We start from the raw sequence: 25,438 nt of genomic DNA on the forward strand, positions 1-25,438 counted from the left end.
CCGATGCACAGACAGATGGCTTCGGGGCGCCACGCACTGAACGCGGTGCGTGGGGGACCTCGGGGACGCACTCCAGGTCCTCTCTGCGCTTTGAGCCTCTCCTCCCCCAACCCCCAACAGGCCTATCGCAAAAGGTACCCCCACCGCGGAACACCACGTGTCGTGCTTCTACCCAGTTCCGTGGCGAGCCAGGCCCCAGTATGTGCATCTGGAAAGCGGGGGAGATTTCGCTGGAGCTCGGGTGGGGATGGTGTGGGCTAACGACGTGAGGCAGCGCCCACGAAGCCAGGCCCGTTCTAGGGACTTGGCAGGTTCCTCTCTCCCCAGTGAGATCCATCGTCTTTTAAATACCTTGCAGCCATTGGGGGCGAGGAGGGGGGAGGAAAAAAAGGCCCACTGGATCACGTTTGGAGTTGGGTGGAAAGATGGCTTTCGAGTTTCAGGGAGCCCTGGTGGCCAGACATTGGTGTGGCTTGTGCCTGGCCTCAGTTTCCGCATCTATAAACTGGGTAGAAGGCCCAAGTCCAGGGGGCCTGGGACTGTAGAGAGGCAGAAAGCACTGGCGCACCGGCCGCTGGTGCTGTCGGGGTGCAGCTTCCCGGAGAAGCCGGAGGCGGGGGCCAACCCTCCCCAGGCTATCCCGGAGACCGTGAGACCCCGCTCTGCACCCCAGGCCAGAGTGAGCGCTCGGAGGCGCGCAAGGGCGGGGCCCGCCAGCGCCGGAGACGCCCGTTCGGTGTCGGCCAACCAGCGCCTGCCTCTGAATGGCCAATGAGCACGCGCCTTACAGCCAAGGCCGGGTCGGGAGCGAGGCTGCGGCGAGTGCGGCGCTGACAGAGACGCGCGCGCGCGATCGAGCTCGGACCCCGGGCCACTGCCGCCATCACCGCTGCCCGCCCAGTCGCCCCTCAGCCGCTTCCCCTCGCCATGGAGGCGAGGCCGCCGCCGCCGCCGCGGGGCTCTGGGCCGCGGGCCGGGCGGCGGCCCTGAGGGAGAGTGGCGGGCCGAGACGCCGCCGCGGAACCGAGGCGGAGCTGCTGTCCTCGTCCCCAGCGGTCCCGCCCAGCGCCGGACTCGGTGAGTGTTCGCGGCCGCCACCGCCCGGGTGGGCTCCGGAGGTGGGGCGGCTCCCAGGCGCGGGTGGGAGGGGCCCTCGGTCGGGGCCCAGAACCCCCCTTTCCGGGTAGAACCCATCAGGCTTCTGCAGTGGGATCCTGCATCCTTGCGCGGTCCGCAGGGGGGAGGGGGTCCCCGGAAACGTGCCGGACCCGGCGCTGACCCCTCTCGACTGCCCGGGAACTTTGCGTGCGTCCTCCTGAGACCAGGCCAGGGCGCTGCCATAGTTCATTCTGAAAGAAGAAACTTAGAACAGCGAGAACAGAATTCGCTCATGTCCATTTAATGGGAGGAAAGAGGAAAATTGGCATGAGAAAATTTGCTCTTGCAATGACCAACTTTTCTCCCCCTTTCCCCCCCACCCCGGCCCATCTCCTGGGCCCTTTTCTTTGCCGCCCACTCCCAACTCAAGTTGAGGCTGAGAAGGGAAATAAGGGCTCAGAGCTGCCCAGAATGCAACATGAGTCAATTGGGAATGTGGTAGATCTCCTCCCTTTTTACTTTCGGTAAATAAAGATAATATATATTTTTTTGAAAAATGAGTTCCTAATTGTATTTTATGAAGGTATAAATAGTAAAAGTAGAGCTGAGTCCAATGTTGAGGATTTGGGTGTTTTGTTTGTTTGTTTTGAGATTAGTGATGAAATTTGTAAGACAGGAAAAGAGGAATGTTCAAAACCTTCTTAGGCAGGGTGAATGCCTTCAGGCAGCTTTGCCCAGGATAGGGATTCTGGCTCTAGAACCCTCAGTCACATCTCCCCGGAGATGGCTTCACTTGCCACCTGCAAGCTGTTGAGGCAGCTGGAGAAACCAGAAGATGGTGGGCGAAAGGACTGACTAGGAAAGGGCGAACATCTTCCTGCTTGGCCACTCCTTTAAAAAACACAGATCCGATGCTGTCACTTGTTTACTTAAAACTCCCTTGATTTCCTTTTCTCATGGGATGAATGAAGCCCAAATTGCCTTATCAGGTCATGCAAGGCCCTTGACAGTCTTGCCTCAACTTACTGTTTTTCTTTTAGCCTAATCCTTCAACTCGCCTTCCCTTCATCCCCCTTCCTAGTTATTCAGAGCTGCTTGACTGCCCCCTCATATGTTGGGATTTTTTTTTTTTTGCTTTTGTGGTCCTCTTTTCTCCCCATCTTTACTTGCCACGCTCCACCTCTTCCTTTAAAGCTCGTCTCATTTGAGAAGCTTCTTGAGGGCAGGAGCTGTATCTTGTTCACCTTTCCATCTCCCATGCTGGGAAAATTCTTCCTCCCAGTTAGTTGTCTTGTAGGTCCTTTCCCATCTCTTCTGCCTTATGCCTTGACTCTGTTTACTTCCATGTATCCACTTCCCAAGATAATTTTTTGTTTCCTGAAGGCTTGCTTGGAGTTCAGGCCCAGAACTTTTAGTACCTCTGATTCCCTCTCTCCCTATCTCCATCCCACCTGGCCCCCATAAGTAGTCAGCAGGCAGGAACTGGGAGGTCCTGTGTCCCACTGGCCTCCAATCTGCTACTGTCGCTTGAAAGACTAAAAGTCCCTCAATCTCTTTTTACTTTTGCCTGCCCTAAAGTGGCCTGGCTGATATGTGCATTGTAAGGCATGGGGGGATTCAGGGGGTTGTTCTCTGGGTACCTTTCAGCCACTTATTATCTGGGTGAAATACAGAAAAGCCAACACTCTGACTTAAGTACATTCACATGCCTTCAATTTGCCAGGCAAATTGCTTGGGGTACAAAATAAAAGTGAGGAAGTCACATCGTTACCTTTGAGGAGCTCACAGTCTTAATACAGGACAGGTGAATATAAATACATCACAGGTGCTATGAGATAGTAATAATACCCATTATCTTTTATTTGCCTTGTGACAAGCTATGTAATAAATGCTTTCCATGAATTCGCTTCATTTAATCTTTTTAACAGTCATGTGGGGACTTATTCCTACTCTACAGGGTCAGAAACTATGGCCATACAGTGGGCAGATGAAGGAATAGTCAGGATTTGAATCCTGGCAGTCTATTTCCAGAGCCTCTGCCAGGCTGTGCGAGGAGCACTCCCTTCCTGGGTGGTCTGGGAAAGCTTTCCTGGGAGGGGCTTTTTGGGTCATGAAGGATGCATAGGAGTTTGTGTGTGGTGGACTGCACACATAGGAAAGAGGGAGCAGCACAAGCAGACTTGGAGGTGGAAGGAACCCATTGTCCTTGGGGAGCAGGGAAGCAGTTAAACACAGCTGGATTGGGTAGGGGTGGGAGATGAGATCCACGTCAGCTTGGAGGGCTACATGACTTAGGACAGTGGAGAGCTACTGGAGGATTTAAAGCAGGTCAGGGAGTTGGACTGACTGGGCTTTGGAAAGGTCTTTTGGGGGCGTGAGGCCAAATGTAAATGCCCCTGCAATTTAGAAGGCGGTGACCATGCCCCACAGAGGTAGAATCACAGCTTCTTAGACCCAGAAGAAGGTGCAGAAAGAATCCTGCTCAGTTTTGGGAAAAGATAATTAATGTATATGAGAGAAGAATTCCAGCAATACAAAAGAGTATATAGAGAAAAATAAGTCTTCCTCCTATGTTGACCCTAAGTCTCCTGTCTCCCTAACCTCCTCCCCAGAGATGGCTGACATTTGTAGTTCATGTGGCCTTACATGGACACTGTTCCTCTGTAAGCATATGCCTGCCCAACCATACTCCTCCCACCATGGTACATACCAGTTACACCTTACTCTTTTTTACTTAACATATTTAGGAAATCACTTTATTTCAGTACATATTGAGTTATTTGATTCTTTGTATTGACATTCTTTTACTTATTTCATTGTATGGCTGTACTGTAATTTGTAACTAGTCTTTGGGTTAAATAACATTTATTTCCAGGTTTTTCTATTACAGCAATACAATGAATGTCCTTGTACATACTTTGTTATGTGGTCATTTGTGAAATTATCTGAACAATATACTTTAAGAAGTGGAATTACTGGGTCAAAGGATGTGTGTGCATTTTTGATTTTTAGACATGTAGCCAAATTACCACCCCTTCGAGGAGGCTGTACCAATTTATCCTCTTTCCCCAAAATGTGTGACTCAAGGAATCTTCATCAGAGTATCCAACAGGATCACCTGGGCTGCTTTCTCAGCTACCATATGCCTACTTTTGCTCCACCTACCCTCCCCCCACCTCATGTGATTCTACCCTATTTCTTTCAATTTATGGAGGGAAACATTGAAACTCAGAAGGGTTAAAGTAACTTTGTGTGGCTGAGCGTGGTGGCTCATGCCTGTAATCCTAGCACTCTGGGAGGCCAAGGCAGGAGAATCGTTTGAGTTCAGGAGTTCAAGACCAGCCTGAGCAAGAGCAAGACCCCATCTCTGCTAAAAATAGAAAGAAATTAGCTGGACAACTAAAAATATATAGAAAAAAAAGTTAGCCGGGCATGGTGGCACATGCCTGTAGTCCCAGCTACTTGGGAGGCTGAGGCAGAAGGATTGTTTGAGCCCAGGAGTTTGAGGTTGCTGTGAGCTAGGCTGACGTATGTAGCCTGGGCAACAGAGTGAGACTCTGTCTCAAAAAAAAGAAAAAAAAAAAAGTAACTTAGGAACTTGTGCAAGATGATCAGTGTGGGTGATGGTGGTGGGTTTTTTATTTCTTTGTTTGTTTGTTTGTTTTTTGCAGCTCTGATATTTGTATTTGCCCAGCACCTTTCTGGGAGGCACTTGGTGTGAATTTATAAACCTTATTGCATTATGTTTCTCCATCTTCACTTGGAAAAAATGAGGTACAGGTGAAGTTTGAGTTATGAGTGGGAAGCTGGCCAAATATAGAATCTTGTCTTTTTATTTCCAGTGCAATAGCTAATAAATATTTCCAAATGCCAATGTTAAAGAGCAATTTTTTAGTGAGTCTGAGTGCAACAAACATAGCAATAATATAACACTAATTTAATAAAACTGAGCAGCAAACCCACAAATAACCCAACATTAAAATTTATTTTAATATACTCTCTGTGAAAAAGACAATCCATTAAATGTAAAATTCTATTTATTTTACTCTAACTTCACATCCATTTGTGTTAGTGTACAGATGTAGTTTTTATAGTTGCAATCAGTACATGCAGAAATATGCTTTTTATATTCTTGAATAGCATAAAATATTTTATATCTACTCATTTATTTGTTATTTTTAAATCACAGTGTAGTATTTCGTGCATCAGCAGCCATAGTTTGTGTAATCTTTTTATTCATTCCTTTTTTTTTTAACTTATTATAAAAGCTACTTTTATAAACCTGAGCACCCTTATTCAAATACTTCTTTCTTTGGAATTATTTCCTTGGACTCTTACTCCCAAAGTGGTCTCACAGAGGTGGAAGATACGGTTTCAGTGCCGAATTGCAATCTAGAAAGGTTTAACTAGTTTACAATACCATCAGCAATTTATGTGGCCCTGTTTCCTGACAAACTATCCAGTACTTTACAAAGAAATGTAATGGTACCTTGAATTAGTTTTAATTTACATTTGTTTAGAAAAAGAGACCAATAGCTCTTTTAGATTTTCTAAATAGTACAGTGCTGTAATATATACCATATCCAAGAGTTATGTAGCTAAAGTCAACTTGTGGTTGAATAAAGTTTTGGTTGATGAGACAGAAATAGTGTGGGAATTCAGAAGGGGATCATAATGGTATGAAATAAAAAACTTGATGGCTGTTCATTTGAAAACACTAGGCATTGTGACAAGAGCTGGGGACACCTCAGAGTAACATGGATGTGATGTCTGTCCTCATGGCACTTATGGGTTGATGCAGTAGACAGACATTAATCACCTTATGGTAATTACAGCTGTGATGGATGTGATCAAAGGGGAAGAATAGGGTGTCTTGGGAGTGCCAGAGAAGTTCAGCAGTTAAACAACATTTGTAAAGGCCCTGAGCTGGGAAGGGATTTGGTAGCTCAGGGCAGTGCTTCTCTAACTTGAATGTGCACATGAACCATCTGGGAATCTTGTTAAAATGCCAAGTCCTGAATCAGTAGGTCTGGGGTGGGACTTGGGATTCTGTATTACTAACCAGCTCCCTGATGAGGCAGATGCTGTTGGTGGGTGGATCACACTTGGCATAACAAGGCCTAATTGAGAGGTTGGTGAGCACCTGAAACTGGCTGACCATGGTGAGCAGGAAGGGACAGGTGACTTGCAGTGACATTAGAGTAATCATTCTCTCCCTTGGCTGCACTTTAGATTCACTTGGGGAGCTTAAAAAATCAGAGATGCAAATGCCCCTCAACCAGGCATTTTGATTTAATGGGCTTTGGGTGGGGCCTGAGAATGAGTATGCAGTCCATGCACAGCATAATGATGTTTCAGTCAAAGATGGACCGCATATACAACAGCGGTTCCAGAAGGTTATGATACTTGGTCCCTTAAGATTATAATACCATATTTTCATTCTATAGTTAGATAGGTTTAGATATACAAATACTTCTCATTGTATTACAGTTTTCTACAGCAGCGGTCCCCAAACTGGTTTTATGGAAGACAGTTTTTCCACAGACCAGGAGTAGGGGTGGGGATGGGGGGTTGGGATGGTTTTGGGATGATCCAAGCATATTACATTTATTGTGCAGTCAAACCTCTCTGCTAATGATAATCTGTATTTGCAGCTGCTCTCCAGCACTAGCGTCACCGCTTCAGGTCCACCTTATATCATCTTATATCAGGCATTAGATTCTGAAAAGGAGCACACAACTTAGATCCCTCGCACACAAAGTTTACAGTAGGGTTCCCACTCCTATGAGAATCTAATGCCTCCGCTGATCTGACAGGAGATGGAGCTCATGCAGCGATGCGGCTATTAATACAGGTGAAGCTTTGCTTACTAGACACTCACCCCCTGCTGTGTGGCCCAGTTCCTAGCAGGCCACCAACCGGTACTAGTCTGTAGCCTGGGGATTGGGGCCTACAGTCCTACAGTATTCAGTACAGTAACATGCTGTACAGGTTTGTAGAGTAGGACCAACAGGTTATACCAGATAGCCTAGACCAGCGGTTCCCAACCTTTTTGGCACCAGGGACTAGTTTCATGGAAGACAATTTTTCCATGGGTGGGGCAGAGCTCAGGTGGTTTCCTAACAGGCCGCAGACTAGTGGCCCAGGGCTTGGGAATCACAGGCTTAGACCATATAGCCTAGGTGTATAGTACCATTTAGGTTTGTGTAAGTATACTCTATGATATTTGCACAGTAATGAAATCACCTAAAGATGCATTTCTCAGAACGTATCCCTTAAGTGACTTATGAATGTATATATAACTCTCCAGGTGATTCTAACATGTAGCCAGGGCTGAGAACCACTGGATTAGAGAGAGGCAGGGGCCAGAGTTGAGGGCCCTATATGCCATGCGAAGGTTTTGGATTTTATACTGAAGGCAGAGCTAAGTCTTTGAAGGATTTTAAGCAGGAGCGTGAACTGATCTGATTTGCAGTTGTAAAAAGCTCACTGTGGCTACAATCTAGAGCAGTAGATGTTTGTTTGTTCCCCTCCCCCACCGCCCCAGAGACCGGGTCTTGCTCTGTTGTCCAGGCTAGAGCGCAGCAGCATGATCATAGCTCCTTGTAACTTGGAACTCCTGGGCTCAAGTTTTCCTCCTGCCTCAGCTTCCCAAGTAGCTAGGACTACAGACACATGCCCCCATCACTGGCTAATTTTTAAATTTTTGTAGAGATGAGGTCTCGCTATGGTGCCCAGGCTGTTCTCAAACTCTTGGTCTCAAGCAATCCTCCCATCTTGACTTCCCAAAGAGCTGGGATTACAGGCCGAGCCACCTTGTCAGTAATTTTCAAAGTGAGGTAGATAAGACAATTCCCTGGGATGCTAGAAGAAAATTTAGAACTTCTTATTGTTTTTATCTAAAACAAAAAAATTAAGATATTTAATTTAGGGATTGTCACTGGCATCTTCTTGGGTCTATAGGTCAAGTGTGTTAACTACAGAACTTTGGGTGTCCTGAATGAAGAGCGGGAGTTCTGCAGTGAACAAAGCTATAATCATATATTTGCGTTCAGTGTATTGCAACATATTGTTAACAGTTTATATTATCCAGTTTTCATTAAACTAACCTTTATAAAACGGACCTGCAAAGAAACCAATGATTGAAGAGCATACTAATAAAACAAGCACAAGCAAACAAACAACATCATAGAGCTGACACTTGCCCAACTCCTATTATGAACTCTTGGTGAGCTATTAAGTAATAGATTAAATATCAGATTAAGTAAATCAGCTCTTACTAAATTGGATAGTATCAACTTACATGAAACACAGATATACATCCTCTGTCATTAATAGGAATCTTGCTTTAAGCGTATGTAGAACCTAGAAATATTAAATACTAAAATATGAGGTTGTCACTAGTCCCAGGACATTTGAAAACTAAGCATCTGGAACATAAAGAGAACCTCTACATTTTTTTTTTCACTGATGTTTAAAGTTGTAGGCCATTCAGTCAAATGCTTTACAAAATTTTACTAACCTTAATGATTAAAGTTTATATTTTGAGGTTTATCGTTCTTAGACAAAAGGCACATACTCTTGGCAGGTTCTTCCTGCCCCACCCCCAAAAGGCCTGCCTAAAGAAAAAATAGACTGATATAATGGAAAATAATATGTCAAGAAACCAAAATTCATTCCTTTATCAGATACTGTTGGAAGATGCATAGAAAATGTTGCTGAATATGTGAACAAACAATATTAGAACAAATTTTGTGTGGGAGGTTTGCTATACAGTTACAAAAGTAGAGAAGCTTCTAGCGTGTCTCATATTACTAGATTCTCTTAATAATCATTTCTAAGAAAAATCACGTTTTTGAGCTACTGGAGGAAAGTTGTACTGGAGGAGACATTCTTAATGGTATTAAAAATGATTGCTTTAAGAACATTGCTATACGGAATGATTGACTAAATGTAAACTACTCATGGAACAGCTACTTTAAAAGAATGAAATTCTTTCATTGCCTCTTCATGAATAAGCTTTTTTTTTTTTTTTGAGACAGAGTCTCACTCTGTTGCCCAGGCTAGAGTGAGTGCCGTGGCATCAGCCTAGCTCACAGCAACCTCAAACTCCTGAGCTCAAGTGATCCTTCTGTCTCAGCCTCCCGAGTAGCTGGGACTACAGGCATGCGCCACCATGCCCGGCTAATTTTTTCTATATATATTTTTAGCTGTCCATATAATTTCTTTCTATTTTTAGTAGAGGTGGGGTCTCGCTCTTGCTCAGGCTGGTCTCGAACTCCTGAGCTCAAACGATCCGCCCACCTCGGCCTCCCAGAGTGCTAGGATTACAGGCGTGAGCCACCGCGCCCGGCCATGAATAAGCTTTTTTAAAAAAAAAGTTAGGTACAGGGTCTTGCTATGTTGCCCAGGCTGGAGTACAGTGGATAGTCACAGCCTTGACCATAGTGCACTGTGGCCTAGAACTCCTGGACTCAAGCTGTCCTTCCACCTTGGCCTCCTGGGTAGTAGCTAGGACTACAGGTGCATTGTGGCACTGTGCCTGGTTATGGGCAAGCTATTGAGTCAGGTTATTATTCATTGCTTATCTTGTAATAGAGTTGTTAATAACTTCTTTATTTTTCTTTTTACAAAATGCCAACTTTTTTTGTTACAATAAGTATCTATAGTTTGAGTATCCCTAATCCGAAATGTGAAATGCTCTAAGATCTGAAACCTGACTGTTGACATGATGCATAAAGGAAATGCTCATTAGAGCATATCAGATTTTGGATTTTCCAATCAGAGATGCTCAACCAGTAAGTAAGTATAATGCAAATATTCCAAAATCTGAAAAATTCTGAAATCCAAAACACTTGTAGTCCCAAGCATTTCAGATAAGGGATATTCAACCTGTATCTAGCAGATATCATTTGAAAAAAAAAATTTTTTTTTTCTATTGCCCAGGCTAGAGTGTGGTGGCGTTATCATAGCTCGCCGAAACCTCAAACTCCTGGTCTCCAGTGATCCTCCTGCCTCAGCCTCCCAAAGTGCTAGGATGATTACAAACATGAGCCACCTCACCCAGCCCATTTGAAAAATTAATATCCTTAATCTGTCTCTTTAAATAAAGGTATTATTTTAATAGTGAATGAGAAAGTAACTGGCTTCTTAGCATAATGTTTTTGGAGTTCATCCATGTTGTACTATCAATTAGTACAGCATTTCTTTTTATGGCTGAATAATAAAATATTCCATTATATGGATATACCACTTTTTTTTAATCCATTCATCAGTGGATGGACATTTGGGCTGTTTCTACTTTTTGGCCTTTGTGAATAATGCTGCTATGCATTTTCATGTCTAAGTTTTTTGTGGACATCTGTTTTCATTTTTCTTGGGTATATACCTAGGAGTGGAATTGCTGAGTCATTTGGTAACTCTGTGTTTAACTTTTTGAGGAACTGCTAACCTGCTTTCCAGAGGGTCTGCACCATTTTATAATCCCAGCAGTAGTGTATGAGAATACCAATTTCTCTACATCCTTGTCAACACTTGTTTTTGTTTGTTTTTTAACTTTAGCAGGCCTAGCGGGTGTGAATTGATAATGCATTGTGGTTTGATTTGCATTTCCCTAATGACTTGTGGTCTCATTGTAATTTTCTTGCATCTGTAAACATCCTCATAGTTTTAGACATGAAAAACCTGGAAATATTTTTTGAACTGATAAAAATCTCGAAATGTATTTCTAAAAAGAATTTCCAGTTGATATAATGAAATTATAGTAGTAGTCAGCATTGACTACCAGTAACTGTTAAAACCATTAGGAAACTTATAATACAGGGATCAGGCTGACAGTCTTCTTATCAATCATAACATCTCTAATATTGGGACAAACAAACCATATGTTCCTTCTATGTGATACAATAAGAACATAACATCATTCATGAAATATTCTTGCTACTCCCTTAAAACAAATTGAATCAAATATGACTCTGATTAAATTTCTAGATCAGACTACCAGTTTATAGGATATATTCATAATTGGCAAATTCAGAATGTGGGAAATATTATAGGACATTTGCTTCAAATAAATGGCAAGAAAAGAGTGGAGGAACAATTACAGATTCAAAAAAGACATGCGACATATTAACTAAATGTAATGTGTAGACCTTGTTTAGTTCCTGTTTTATGCAAACCAATTGTAAAAAGTTATTTATGAACCCATTGGGAGTAATTTGAATACCACTTGCATATGAGATGATTTTTAAACAACTTAAATTTTTGTTAGGTATGATTATAGTATTATGGTTATATTAAAGAAATACTCCTTTCTCTTAGAGGTAAGTACTGAAGTATTTATGGATGAAATGATATGATGTCTGGAATTTGCTTTAAAATAGTGTGTTTGGAGGATTACAGATAAGAATTGCCATATGTTGATAATTACTGAAGCCTGATCATAAGTGCGTAAAGGTTTATCATAGTGTTCTCTCTACTGTTGTTTATGTTTCAAAATTCGATAGTAGGCCGGGCGTGGTGGCTCATGCCTGTAATCCTAGCACTCTGGGAGGCTGAGGCGGGCGGATTGTTTGAGCTCAAGAGTTCAAGACCAGCCTGAGCAAGAGTGAGACCCCATCTCTACTAAAAAATAGAAAGAAATTATCTGGCCAACTAGAAATATATATAGAAAAAATTAGCTGGGCATGGTGGCACATGCCTGTAGTCCCAGCTACTCGGGAGGCTGAGGCAGTGGGATTGCTTGAGCCCAGGAGTTTGAGGTTGCTGTGAGTAAGACTGACACCAGGGCACTCACTCTAGCCCAGGCAACAGGGCGAGACTCTGTCTCAAAAAAAAAAAAAAAAAAAAAATTCAATAGTAAAAAGTTAAGAAAACACTCTAAGAATTTTAGTGGATTTCAAACCAATTTGTTAGAAATATAAGAAAGTACCATATTCTGATTGGTTTTCAAGAGTAATTGCATCAGGGAAGATGGACATTTGCTAGACATATTTAAAGGAAAATGTATAATGGGGATTGGAAAAATGAATCTCACAATTTAGTAAGCACAGCCGTAGTGCTTGTTCCTTTTGGATTCTTGTTTCTTTTTGGCTTTGATATCCATTAAAACCAAATATTGACTTGAAATCAGACTCTCTAACTGCTGTATGATAAAATATTAAAATGAGATTTTTCAAACCTATTGAGAAATGTTTGATCATGGATCACACTAAAATATTTTAAAATGAGTTTTATATTAATACTTTAATGATAGAAATACCATTGTGATCATTATTTCATTTGAAAATAAGTATTTTATAGTATCAATATGTATTACTACTTGTGTCATATTTATAAGTGAACATATGTTGGGTTGTGTACTCTATTTATTGGTGGAGGTGCAGTCAAAAGGTTTGATTGTCACTACTGTGGAGAATGGACTGGGCAGAGAACAGAGATTTATTTGGTGATTGTTAGAGCAAATCTGGCCAGTGATGATGGTGTTCTGGACTGGTTTAGGATAGGGAGAGTGGTGATGGAGAAATGTGGACAAGTATGATTTAAACAACAGAAGTGTTAGTAGGGTTCCAGATTTCTGGCTTTTAGGAAGAGATGATTGTTAGTTGGTGAACTGAGCTTTTGTGTGTGGGAAGAAGTTGAAACCCAGCTGCTGTGAATTGTGCAAGTAGTTCTCAAATATTGATTGACAAATAGCTTAACCAGCAATTAGTTTTCAAACATTGGTTGACAGGTGGCTTAATACAATATTGTAAATGCATTGATACTACTCATTAATAAAAAGAATATCTTCCATTGATGTATCAGCAGCACTGTTGCCAGAGTAGTGTGGGATAATTCTAGGACTTCCACTGTTCTTAAAGAAACTGGGGCGGGGGGGAGCTGAGCTTTAATAGGGTTGCTTCTGCTCTCCTGGTCACCCTTTCCATGCCTCCAGTGATATGAATGTCCCTGAGTCAGTGCCTCTGCCGTCCGTGTGACCTCTGCCCCCTAATGCCTCTTACTACCTACTAGGCCTGCCCACTTTGTTAACAGGGGCTGAGTTCACAGTGATTTCCAGCTGGTGTTTCTCTCTTTCCCCAGTCTGGAGCGTTAGCTAGAATGGTCCTCAAGTCTAAAACCCTCAAGCACAAATGAGAAATGGAAGAAGCCCAAGGTGACTACGTCTCACCTAGGATCTTGCTCCTAGTCAGTGGAAGTCATAGAAGATCCTTTTCCTTCCTGTACTTCATCCCCAGTGAGCAGTAGTGCTGTTGGCAGCAGTTGTGAACCTCTAAGGCACTAATTCTCAATATGAGTGGCTGTGGTGGGGAGGAGTTTGAAAAAATATTTTCAAAAAAAGAAAAGGCATAGTTTTGGTATGTTTTTTAGTTATTTATCTTTTAAAATTTTGCTTCATTTAAAATTATGTATTTGTATTATTAATACATGTACATGTTAAAATATATAAATAATGCTAAAATGTATATATAGCAAAAGGTAATTGTCGTATCCCCCCCCTCCAAGTTCCCTTTCCAGAGGCATCTACAGGTATTATTATAAGAACAATACTTGTGAAACCTTCCAGAAATATTACATGTCTATACAACGTAAGAGTTACTTAAGTTTGATATTTCAAGTAACAATAAAGGAGGGCATGTGGTCGGGTGCGGTGGCTCACGCCTATAATCCTAGCATTCTGTTAGGTGGAGGCAGGAGGATTGCTTGAGTTTAGGAGTTCGAGACCAGCCTGAGCATGAGTGATACCCCCATCTCTACTAAAAACAGAAAAATTATCAGGGCATTGTGGCGCACACCTGTAGTCCCAGTTGCTTGGAAGGCTGAGGTGAGAGGATCAGTTGAGCCCAGGAGTTTGAGGTTGCAGTGAACTAGCATGACGCCACTGCAATCTACCGAGTGCAACAGAGCAAGACTCTGTCTAAAAAAAAATAAAAAAAAATAAAGGAGGGCATTAAAGTTTTGTTTTTTAAAAGGGTGAGTGTTACAGCAGATTGAGATGTGCTGTTTTTACCTCTGGGTGGGGGGGTTCGGTGGAGTTAAGTTCAGTTTCTGCAGTGTTACTGAGAGAGATTACTTAAACCATTCATACTCACTCAGTTGCACTTAGTAAGTTTTCAAAGGTACTACTTCAAAGAGGGCTTTTGTAGAGCCGGTAGTAGTTAATAGAACAGCTCAGTTTAATGTGGGAGGGGGACTTTTGTGCACAGAAAGGACTACTTAAAATTACTTGGGTTTCAAATTAATACTTAAGTTATTAAAGTGGCAAATTAAAAACCTAGTTTTCCTTTTGTTGCTGTATTTGTTATTTTACTTATAAGTATAGTAATTTTGTGTAGAAATAAGAACAATAACTTTCACTCGTTCTGTAATTAATGTTAATATAAGTTTAACAGATTCAATTCCTTCACACCCCTTACTTAGTGAATTAAATTTCCTTAGATGTTTAAAATACATTTATATAATCAATCTGTCAAGCACAGTCAGTCCTTGACAGGTAAGAGTTACCACCTTAACAAACAGAATCTCCTTAAGCACTTGGGCGGTTTGTGATAGTACGAAATTAAAGTTGTAAATGTAGTAAAGCAGGTTCTCTTAAGACTTCAGTGCTTTTCATTAGCTGGATCAGAATTACCATTTAAAAAGTATGTATCCTAAACTTAACTGAAAAGTATTAATAGTACCATGGGTTTGATATACCGTGTTTTATTGCTCACGTTTTTTCTTTCCAGGGTTGTAATGTCATTTACTCAGTTAAGGAGGATGGTTTTACCATCTCAGAGAACCATGGTTTATCCAATTAAAAATACAGGACCATAATACAGTTATTTATTGGTCAGAGGTTCAAGACTGGGAAAAGGGAACTAAGGGCTCTGTGTTTCCAGGCTAATTCTACGCAAGAGGTGCCCTTCCTTATGTTAAAAGTCCTGAATGTGACATCAGAGGGGAAATCCATGTCTGGGGTTTGTTTTCCAGCTCTATATACTTTTTTTTCCTAAGTTAACCCTTTAATTAGTTTTTTTTCCCCCTAGACCAAATTGAATTTTGTGTTTCATTCATATATGCCTTGTCAGGCCCTACAGTTATTTTAATTTTGGGGGATGGACTAGGGTTCATATCCCATGCCTGCCATTCTTTGTGAACTTGGGCAAGATATTAATACTTAACCCTTCTTAGACTCAGTTTTTTCAGTTGGTAAATGGGTTCCACAGTAGTACTCTTATGCAAATGTTTGTTTTAAGGACTAGATAGTGCATGTCAAGCACCTAGCACTGTTTTTAGCACATAGTAAGTTTTCGATAAATGTTAGAAAATATTATAATGTCTTGATTATCTCTATCTTTCCCCCCAGTAGTTGATTTGGGATACAGTGTAGTTCTGTTTGAATTATCATGGGATAACTTTTTACCTTCCTGGTTTTAACAGGGAAAAATGTGGAAGGGATGAGAGAAGGCAGAGAGAGAGAAAAATTAAGTAAATGTGATAAACTATGTAGCTTTTGCTCCCTGAACTATCTTCTGCTGAGTTTTGTTGCATACTCTCCTGGGGACTATGGAGCTTGTTTATTTTATAGTTTTCCTTTGTATCTCCAGCTCTAGTGCAGAGCCTGGTTTATAGTAGGAACGAGGGATTTACTCCAATAGAGCTATATTTAAGACCTTACACTTCTGGATTACAATTGATAGCTTTGTGAGATAAACTAGTATTCCTTTTAAATGAAGCAACATGACCGACCTAAGCAGAAAGCATAATCAGCTACATGACTCCAACAAGAGCACCATGTGTCCCTTTGGGGAGTCCAATAGTGTGGCTGGGAGATGGAGTTATGCACACCAATTGAATATTTTGGAGAGCTGGGGATTTGTTACATTTTGGTGACAGTTTAGATTAGGAATATTTCGTCTTAGCTGTATCTAATGTATTATATATCATACTATATAAACATGTATATTTATATGATATATCATATTAATGCATATCACATTTAATTATCATTTAATCCTTAGCTATATTTTCATCCCCAAAATGATATGTGGACCTGTTTTTCTTGTTAGATGACCATTTATTGTTGCTTATGCATGGGTCATGAAAATCTCCATGTTGCTTGTGATATCTTTCACCCTCCCTTTTGAAGGACAACGTAGGATCTTGACCTTCTAACCCAATGACTAAAGAGGATATGAAACCATGGTACACTGCTTCCCAGGGTTATTTATCTCTATTCTAGATTTCTATCTTACTTATTGTGGACATGTTGACTATAAAAGATTATTTTGATATATAAGATATATAGGAATATAGTAGACTGTATCTACTATGTAACTAATATATATAACATTAAATGTATAGTATTCTACTAGAACTAAAATTAACAAGGATTCGAAATAGTCTCATTTAAGTAACTAAAATAACAATAACACCTCTTTCAAGAAAGCTTTCTCATAATATAGTAGAGATAATGGCATGGCCAAAGGAAGAAGTTAATTATTTTTGGTATTCCCAAATCTAATCAGTAGATTGCCATAGGTCATAATAGTTATATAATCAAAAAGCAGAATAATCTTATATGAAGTTTATTTATACAGAAATGTTTGGTTCTGTGTTTTTTTTTTTTTTTTTTTTTTTGAGACAGAGTCTCACTCTGTTGCCCAGGCTAGAGTGAGTGCCGTGGCGTCAGCCTAGCTCACAGCAACCTCAAACTCCTGGGCTCAAGTGATCCTCCTGTCTCAGCCTCCCGAGTAGCTGAGACTACAGGCATGCACCACCATGCCCGGCTAATTTTTTTCTATATATATTTTTAGCTGTCCATATAATTTCTTTCTATTTTTAGTAGAGATGGGGTCTCGCTCTTGCTCAGGCTGGTCTCGAACTCCTGAGCTCAAACGATCCGCCCACCTCGGCCTCCCAGAGTGCTAGGATTACAGGCGTGAGCCACCGCGCCCGGCCTCGGTTCTGTGTTCATGTTTTAGTTTTGTAGGTTTTATTTTCTGATTTCAAAATTGGAAAATACACTTAAAGAAACTTTCAGCCTCTGTAATGCCCTCAAAACTCGGAAGGCTTTTAAGATGCCTTTTTCTTCTCTCCTTTCCTCCTATTCCCCTTATTTTTGGCATTAACGGAGCCAGAGGTTGTGAACTGAAATATGTCTTTGGAGGCCAGGCAGGCAATGTGAATGAGAGAAATAGATGTATTGGGTCCTGTGCCCTCTAGAGGTTCCATGGCCTGTCTAAAGCTTTGAATTCAATTTTTTTTTAAACACACCATGCCACCAGTTTGTGGTTTTCACTTCAACTGTGAAAGGACTATTAAAGATTTTAGGTATAAGATTCAGTTTATCTTTCTTTTTGAAACTGAATTCATTAAACAAAAACGTTTAAGTTTTAACTATACTACTACTTATTCTTTTAGACCCAGCTGAAATATCACCTACTTAGTGAAGGCTCCTTAACTAATCTTAAAAGAAGATTGTTTTCTCCTTTTCAGATTAGCATAACAGCTATAGTATTGAGCACTATGTATTTTAATTACTCATTTTCATGTCTAATTTCCTGGTAGTTTATTGAGGTAAGGAGCATGTCTTATTAATCCTAGTAGGAACTCCTTGCATTTGTGTTGAACATTGAATGTAGTGCCAGGCACACAGTAAATAGGGAAACGTGTTTACTGATGAACATATATTGATTAAAACCAAAATGTAAGGGTCTATAATATAACAACATTTCTTTTTCTTTTGATGACTGAAGGGCTATGTCTACACTAAATTTCAGCTATATTTCTTGGAAATTACCAAGAATGTTAGTGATAATGTATCTGTGCTTGGTTTGATGGTGACTAAGCAACTTAATCACAAATAACCATGGGTTCATCCCCATGAGAAAAGGTCCGTTACAAAAGGAGACTTCCTGCTTCCAGCTTTATACATTTAAAGTAAATTAGGACTGGGCGCAGTGGCTCGCGCCTGTAATCTTAGCACTTTGGGAGACTGAAGCAGGAGGATTGCTATTTGAGGTTGCAGTGAGCTATGATGACTCCACTGCACTCTAGCCTGGGCAACAGAGTGAGTCCTGTCTTGGAAAAAGGAAAAAAAGAGAGAGAGAAATTAAAGAACTGATGATTGTGGAAAATGTAACGAAATTTTAAGTATACCTTGGATGACCAAGGGGTTTGGAGTTAGCAGAACTCAGCTGTTTCTAGCAATACTGCTAATTAGCCATGTGACTTTAGGCAGGTCTCTTTGATTAGTTTCTTCATCTGTAAAGTGATAAAGGACTTGATTGTTTAAGATCCTTCTGTCCCTAAAATTATCTAATTCTAAAACACTGCAGTTTCTACATAAAATATTAGAACCAGTGAAGGAAGTACTTACGGTCTAGCTCCTTCTAAGGAAAACTTGAAGTAATTTACTGAAATTCATATAAGACTATAATGTGTGTGTGTGTGTTTAGGAGCTCTCTAGAAAGATGCAGAAAAGGGCGGGCACAGTGGCTCAGCCGTATAACCCTAGGCTAAGGCGGGAGGATCGCTTGAGGTCAGGAGTTTGAGACCAGCCTGAGCAAGAGTGAGACCCTGTCTCTTAAAAAAAAAAAAGTAATAATAATTAATAATAAAAAAGAAAGATACAGAAGAAACTGGTGATAATAATAATTACCTCTGGGGGAGGGTAACTGGATGGCTGGTGGAAAGAAGGTCTTCTATTCAGTGTATTCTCTTTTGTATTCTTTGAATTTTATAACATGTACTTGATTGCCTACTCAGTAAGAACAAATAAAATGTAAATATATAAATATATTTGTAAAGAAGTCAGAGTAAAGGGAAAGTAAGGGTCTAATAGGAATACATAGTGTGAGACTGTTAGTACAATGAGTGTAGCCCATTAGATCCTATGCTTTTACTTGAAGAAGACTATATACTGAGCTCTCAAGTTACACTAGCCAAAGCAAGGAAGTGCCAAGAGATTTCACTTGCCTTGCAAGCAATAACCGTTATAAAATTGTGAAAAACATAGTCTTTCCTGGGTGCTATGGTTTGAGGCATTTTCCTCTCAAAAGAGGTATTGTGTGATATTTTTTTCCCCTTTTTTTAATAGAGACAGGGTCTCGCTCTGTTGCCCAGGTTGGGGTGCGGTGGCCCCACTGTAGTTCATTGTAACCTCAAACTCCTGGGCTCAAGTGATCCTCCTGTCTCAGCCTTCCCAGTAGCTGGGACTACAGACACATACCATCACACCTGGCTAATTTCTTTTTATTTTTTATAGAGACAGGGTCTTGCTGTGTTGCCCAGGCTATTTTCAAACTTCTGGCCTTAAGAGATCCTCCTGCCTTGGCCTCCCAAAGTGCTGGTATTACAGGCATGAGCCACTATGCCCAGCCTGGTTTTTTAATTTTTGATAATCTGACATATAAGCATATAGGTGGCTACTCACCTTATAATTGAGTATTGTGACATGATTTTAGTGCTTATGTTTGTGTGTATATTTTGGATCGTTAGCCATATACTTAATTTGTAAGTAATAAATAAATGGTTTTTAGGACTAGTGGAAGGCCAAGTAGCATTGGGCATACTCTAGGAATAAAGGCTTTGCAGTTGTTTGAAATGGGAAAGTGGTGGCATATGTGTTTAGGCATGTTAAACTTAAAAAAAACAAAACTGTTGTTGTAGTTAGTACTGTACTCATGTTGTGAGGGGTGATTTAACTTCAGCATTAAGTCTATTATCAATATTGTTAATTTGAATTTTATTAGTTTTTTATCTTTTATATCTAATTTGTAAATTTGTTTTGGTTCTGTCACAGTTATGACAGCATAGTTTTATGTTTATATGTATTCATTATAAAAAATTTAACTTAGTATTGGAAGTATGTAAGAATTTTCTTATCCTTTAAAAGGGATCTATATCTCTCAAATTTGAGAAACTAGTGATTTTCTTGTAGATCTTGTCACAGCATTGCTCATTCTAAGCAGAGTCTGTTACAGTACCCAAATGAAAGATAATTTTCTACATATCATTTCTCATAATTGAATTTGTTAAGAGAAAAAGAAACTTAGAAATTATGAGTACAGTTGCTGATTAATGACAAATCCAACTTACTTTGGAAATAGAATCTAAAGACAACGCTCCCTTGGCTGGTGCAGTGGCTCACGCCTGTAATCCCAGTGCTTTGGGAGGCTGAAATGGGAGGATTGCTTGAGGCCAGGAGTTCGAGACCAGCCTGGGCAACATACTGAGACCGTGTCTCTGTAAAAAGTAGAAGAAATTTAAAAATAAATAAATACATACATACATACACACATACAAACAATACTCCCTTGATTGGGTGGCCACTCAAGCTCTTCATGGAGCAGCTACAGCCGGGACTGCAGAAAAGAGGTTCAGTTGCTTCAGTGCACAAATGAATGAATAGACCAGGTTCCATGCTTCTCTACAATTCAATAGAACATGATTTGAATGAGTTCAGTCTGAAAAAAGGACAGAGTTCAAGTATACCTACTTATTCATCATAGCTAAAGAAAGATGTCAGTAATGTGCCTATGAAATGCCTACTTTCAAACAGCATAATTTCCGGGCAAGTCCAACAGGACAACTCTTGGAAAAGACAACTCTAGCAAACAGAATTGTGCTATTTAAAGAAAACTGTTAAATATTAACTTCCTGCCCACAATGATGATTTTGATTTTAAAATTGTTGATCTTAAGACATTTTTTCAAACGGTAACTTAGAAGAAACATTTTCCTGTTCTTGACATCAAAACAATATTTATGAACATAGAGGAGATAACTTATTTTTCTCTCTTTTATATTTTAAATAATTCTGACAGAATTTTAAAAGAAATGTGCAAGGTTTTATATTCCATGCAATGCTATCGATATGACAGAAGTCTGTTAAATCCATCTCTATGATTTTTTAGGGCAATTTGGCTGTAGACAACATTTATCAGATTAAGAAAGTTCCCCCTCTCCATTCCTGTCTATTAAGATTTTCTTTTAATGAATGGATGTTGAATTATACCTCATGCTTTTTCTGCATATTTATATGATTTTTTAAAAAATTGTCAATATGTGTTATAGTAAGCAGTAATTTTTGAGAAAATGCTATTTTCTTTTAAACTTATCATTTTACCTATTTTTTATTGTGATGAAATATACATAACATAAAATTTAGCATTTTAATTATTTTTAAGTGTACAGGTCAATGTATGTTCATATAGTTGTGCTCCCATCACCATCATCCGTCTTCAGAACTTTTTCATCATCCCAGACTGAAACCTTGTACCCATTAAACAGTAACCTCCCTTTTCTCCCTCCCCCTAAGCCCCTGGCAACCACCTTTCATTAACCTTTTAGTTTTTAACATTGAGCACAACTTGGTCATGCTGTATGGTATCTTTTTTATCTTACATGTTGGAGTCAGATTACTGATACTTTGGTTAGATTTTTTCAATAATAGATCAGACTATTTTCTGATATCCATTGTGGTTTTCTTCTTTGATCCATGGGTATTTATAATTATGTCTTTTAATTTTCAAATATGGGATTTTTCTAGTTGTCTTTTTGTAATGGGTTTATAGATTAACTTTGAATTGTGGTTAAAATTTATATGCTTTCAGTGCTTTGGAAATTGTTAGTGTTTACTGGCTGTTTGGCCTAGTATACCTTTCACCCACATTCCGCAGTTCTTAATATTTTACCAAATTGCCTTCTCTTTCTCACTTTATTCATGCATCTATACAATTTTTCTGAATCATTTGAGAAATAAGTTGCAGACATAATGCTCCATTATCCCTAAGTCAGTGTGTATTTCCTAAACACAAGTGCACTCTCCTGGTATAGCACACCCATTAAAAATCAGGAAATAAATATTGATATAATACTACCATCTAATTCACAGACCCCACTCAAATTTCACTGATTTCACAATTATATCCTTTGTAGCAAAAACAAAACAATCACTACAAAAACCCGCAAAACCCCCTCAAGAGAACAAAAACAGAAAAACCTCTTCCCTTTCTTCTTTTGTTTCTCATTCAGGGACCGTTCAAGATTATGCCTTACATTTGGTTGTCACGTCTCTTCAGTCTCTTTCGACCTAAAAGAGTTCCTCAGTCTTTTGCTTGTTTCCAGTGATCTTGACATTTTTGAAGAGTAGGTCAGTTACTTTGTAGAATGTTTCTTGGTTTGGGTTAGTCTGATGTTTCCTCATGAGTAGATTTAGGTATACCACAGACATGGTATTGTGTTCTTCTCACTGCATCATATCAGGAGGCACAAGTCAATTTGTCCCATTACTGGTTATGTTCAATTTTATAATTTGGTTGCGATGTTGTCTGACAAGTTCCTGTAAAGTCAGTTCAAAAGTATTTTGTATTTAATTAGTTAATAATATGCATTTTGTAAGATGATACTTTGAAACTATATAAATAGCCCATTTCTCTTCAAATGTTTATCTACTAGTTTTAGCATCCATGGATGATTTATACCCAAATCAGTTATTAAATGTTAATATAGTGGTTGCCAGATGGTAAATTTAAAAAATTTCACCATTTGTTCTGAATTCATCATGTAGCATTTCACTGTAAGGAAAAGCTTTCTCTCCCTGTTTTTTAAAAATCTTTTAAGCATATCGGCATGGACTCATTGATTCCTATTTTATTCATTTTTCATTTATTTTGATGTTAGAAGTGTCCTACATTTGGCCAGTGGGAACTCTTTCAAGCTGGCTCCCCTGTGCTTTTCTTCATGTTCCCATCATTCTTTGATCACTTTTTTAAAATTACTATTATTTTTTTTTTTTTTTACTTTTTTGGCACAACAAGATTTTCCATGCTCATCTTATACTTTTGGAGCCTCAATCCTGGAATCAACCATTTTATCAAGGAACTCTGGTTCCTTTTATTAGTGAATACGTTTAAAAAATAAGATCTGGGTACTAGATGTGTTCCTTGCTGCTGAGGTGTCATTGCTCTTAGACTCTATCCGAGGGTAGAACTAGGATATTGTTTTAAATTTTACTAGGATTTAATTTATAGGTACGAATGATGACACGGAGAGATCAATACCGTTGAAAGTTTATTGTTCACAGTTCTGCAGAAGCAGGAGGCACAACATACTTTGCAGGACCACATGGGGAAGCTCCGGGGGGGGGGGGGGGGTCAGGAGGCAGAAGGAGCCAGAGGAAGGTATGGGTGAGATCTTTTTTACTGTAATGGTAGGAAATTGTTAGGTGGGGACGTCCCCTGTTGGGCAGAAAGCAAAACACAGATGTTGATGTCTGTGGTTGGAGGGTTTGTAACATGACTTTTGCATACCCTCAGAAACACAGGGATGGTGTGAGTGTGAAAACAATGTTGGCCATTGGTTTGGTTGATGCTTTCAGGATGCCAAATCGTCAATTACAAAATATCAGGAAAGATTATGCAGATATGTGTGCATGTCTATATATACATATGTATAAAATATCAGGAAAGATTATACAGATATGTGTGCATGTCTATATATACATATGTATATAAATATACACAAACGTCTATGTTGGCCTATAAATATTGAAAGCCATGATTTCCTTCTGATACTCCTAATTCTAAACACCATAGGGTTTTTTCTAGTCTTTTCCTTTTCTGTATTTGTATCTCTCTTCTTTGACTTCGAAAAAAATCTGGCTTTCAGCCAGGTGTGGTGGCTTAAACCTAAAATCCCAGTAGTTTGGGAGGCTGAGGTGAGAGGATTGCTTAAGGCCATTTGCAAAAGGCAAAAAAAAAAAAAAAATTAGCTGGACCTTGTGGTGCTTGCTTGTAATCCATGCTACTCAGAAGGCTAAGGTGGGAGGATCACTTGAGCTCGGGAGTTTAAATTTGCACTGAGCTGCAATGATGCCTCTACACTCCAGCCTAGGTGACAGAGTGAGACCCTGTCTTTAAATAAAGGAAGGAAGGAAGGAAGGGAAAATAGAAAGGAAAGATAGATAGATCTGGCTGTTATTATCCTATTACTCTACTCCCCTGTAGGTAACAGTCTCCTGACCACGAGGGCTATCTTCTTGGCCCCAGCCCCACTGAATGAGCTGGCTTGAGTACCCCCTCAAAAACCATGAGCCATTTTTATATACAGACAGTCCTCACTTTGCAGCCTTATGCACAAATTTCCATTACCATGTCTTAATTAAATAATACCAGTCCCCAAATAACAGTTAATGATATACAAAATATAACTTGAGATCAAGAACAGCTTCTCCAAAATTTGAAAAATTCACTCTTACCCTGATTAATACCTTCTAGACATCATTCATTTGGAGCTAGCCTATTTTATTTTATTTTTTTTAAGGAAAATTACAGTCTCTGCACTGCTCTCAGCTGAACTTTACACAGCTTTGCATTTCCCTCTGTCAGTTCCTCTTGTAATGGTGGGTGGGTAGCAGAAGGGAGGATATGTACAATAATGTATTTTTAGTTCTTTTGAACAGAGAGGTTGCTTCAGCCGTTGCTATTGATGACAGGAAGTGTATATTTATAGCTCCAGGGAAGAAGGGGTGGTATGAGTCCTTGTTTAAGAAAACCTGGGAGGCTGTACTTAATACGTTTTATTTAAACTCACTTGCAACTTCATTGCCTTAGAAATGTAGTTGAGATGAATGGACCTATAACTTATGAAGTGTATTTTCATAAATGTATTGAATCTTCTCCCTAATTTGGAAAAATCTTCCATTTTGAAATTTTACAATATGCAACACTTGAAACAAAGGATACTTCTAGAACATACAGGACACATGTGGAGAATTCAGGTGTTAGCACTCAGTTGAACAGTAAAGATACTAAATGGCAATAAATATTGTTCCCAGTTAGATATTATTCATAAAGTTATTATTGGTACAGCTTCTATTGTGATTCTTTTAAAGATTGAAACCAAAATATTATATACAGATCATAAGATACTCTCAGTGAAACCAATTTGAGATTTTCTACTAAGTATCACATACCTTTTCTGACAACATTGATTGGGACAGGACTTTTGCCTATGATTATCATGTGCAATGGGCACATTCAACACAAGTTAAATTATTCTGAAGCTTTCTCTCTCTTTTTTTCTCCCTTTTTTAATTGAAGGAAGCAAAGAGTTGGTTTCCAAGGATACGTCTTCTTTCTTATGCTGGTCTCAGATTGATGCAGTCATGGAAACCAGGCAGTAAACTCATTCTTGGCAGTTGCCAGCACTGGTCTGATTCTTTCCTTTAAAAGCATGAGATTCTTTAATAATACATTTTGGGAAGATTGATGCCAAATGATTCCAAGTCATCCTAGAGGGAGGTTAGGAACGTTGTTCAATAGATTTAAGTGATTCAGTTAAGTATTAACAGG

General features: G+C 39.7%; 1 protein-coding gene across 8 annotated transcripts in view; it reads left to right on the forward strand.

Moving 5' to 3' along the window:
* Positions 1 to 798: 798 nt before the first annotated feature.
* The window catches only part of PTPRA (protein tyrosine phosphatase receptor type A), a 127,095-nt gene continuing 102,455 nt past the window's right edge, over positions 799 to 25,438 (forward strand). For 7 of the 8 annotated variants that reach the window (XM_069496510.1, XM_069496511.1, XM_069496513.1 and 4 more), the window contains exon 1: positions 799 to 1,077. The gene's annotated coding sequence lies outside the window, so the exon portion shown is untranslated. The remainder of the gene's footprint in view (positions 1,078 to 25,438) is intronic. The other variant, XM_069496514.1, reaches the window with a different exon arrangement.

Source organism: Eulemur rufifrons, chromosome 20 (genome assembly GCF_041146395.1).
Source record: "Eulemur rufifrons isolate Redbay chromosome 20, OSU_ERuf_1, whole genome shotgun sequence".
In the NCBI taxonomy this organism is placed as follows: domain Eukaryota; kingdom Metazoa; phylum Chordata; class Mammalia; order Primates; family Lemuridae; genus Eulemur; species Eulemur rufifrons.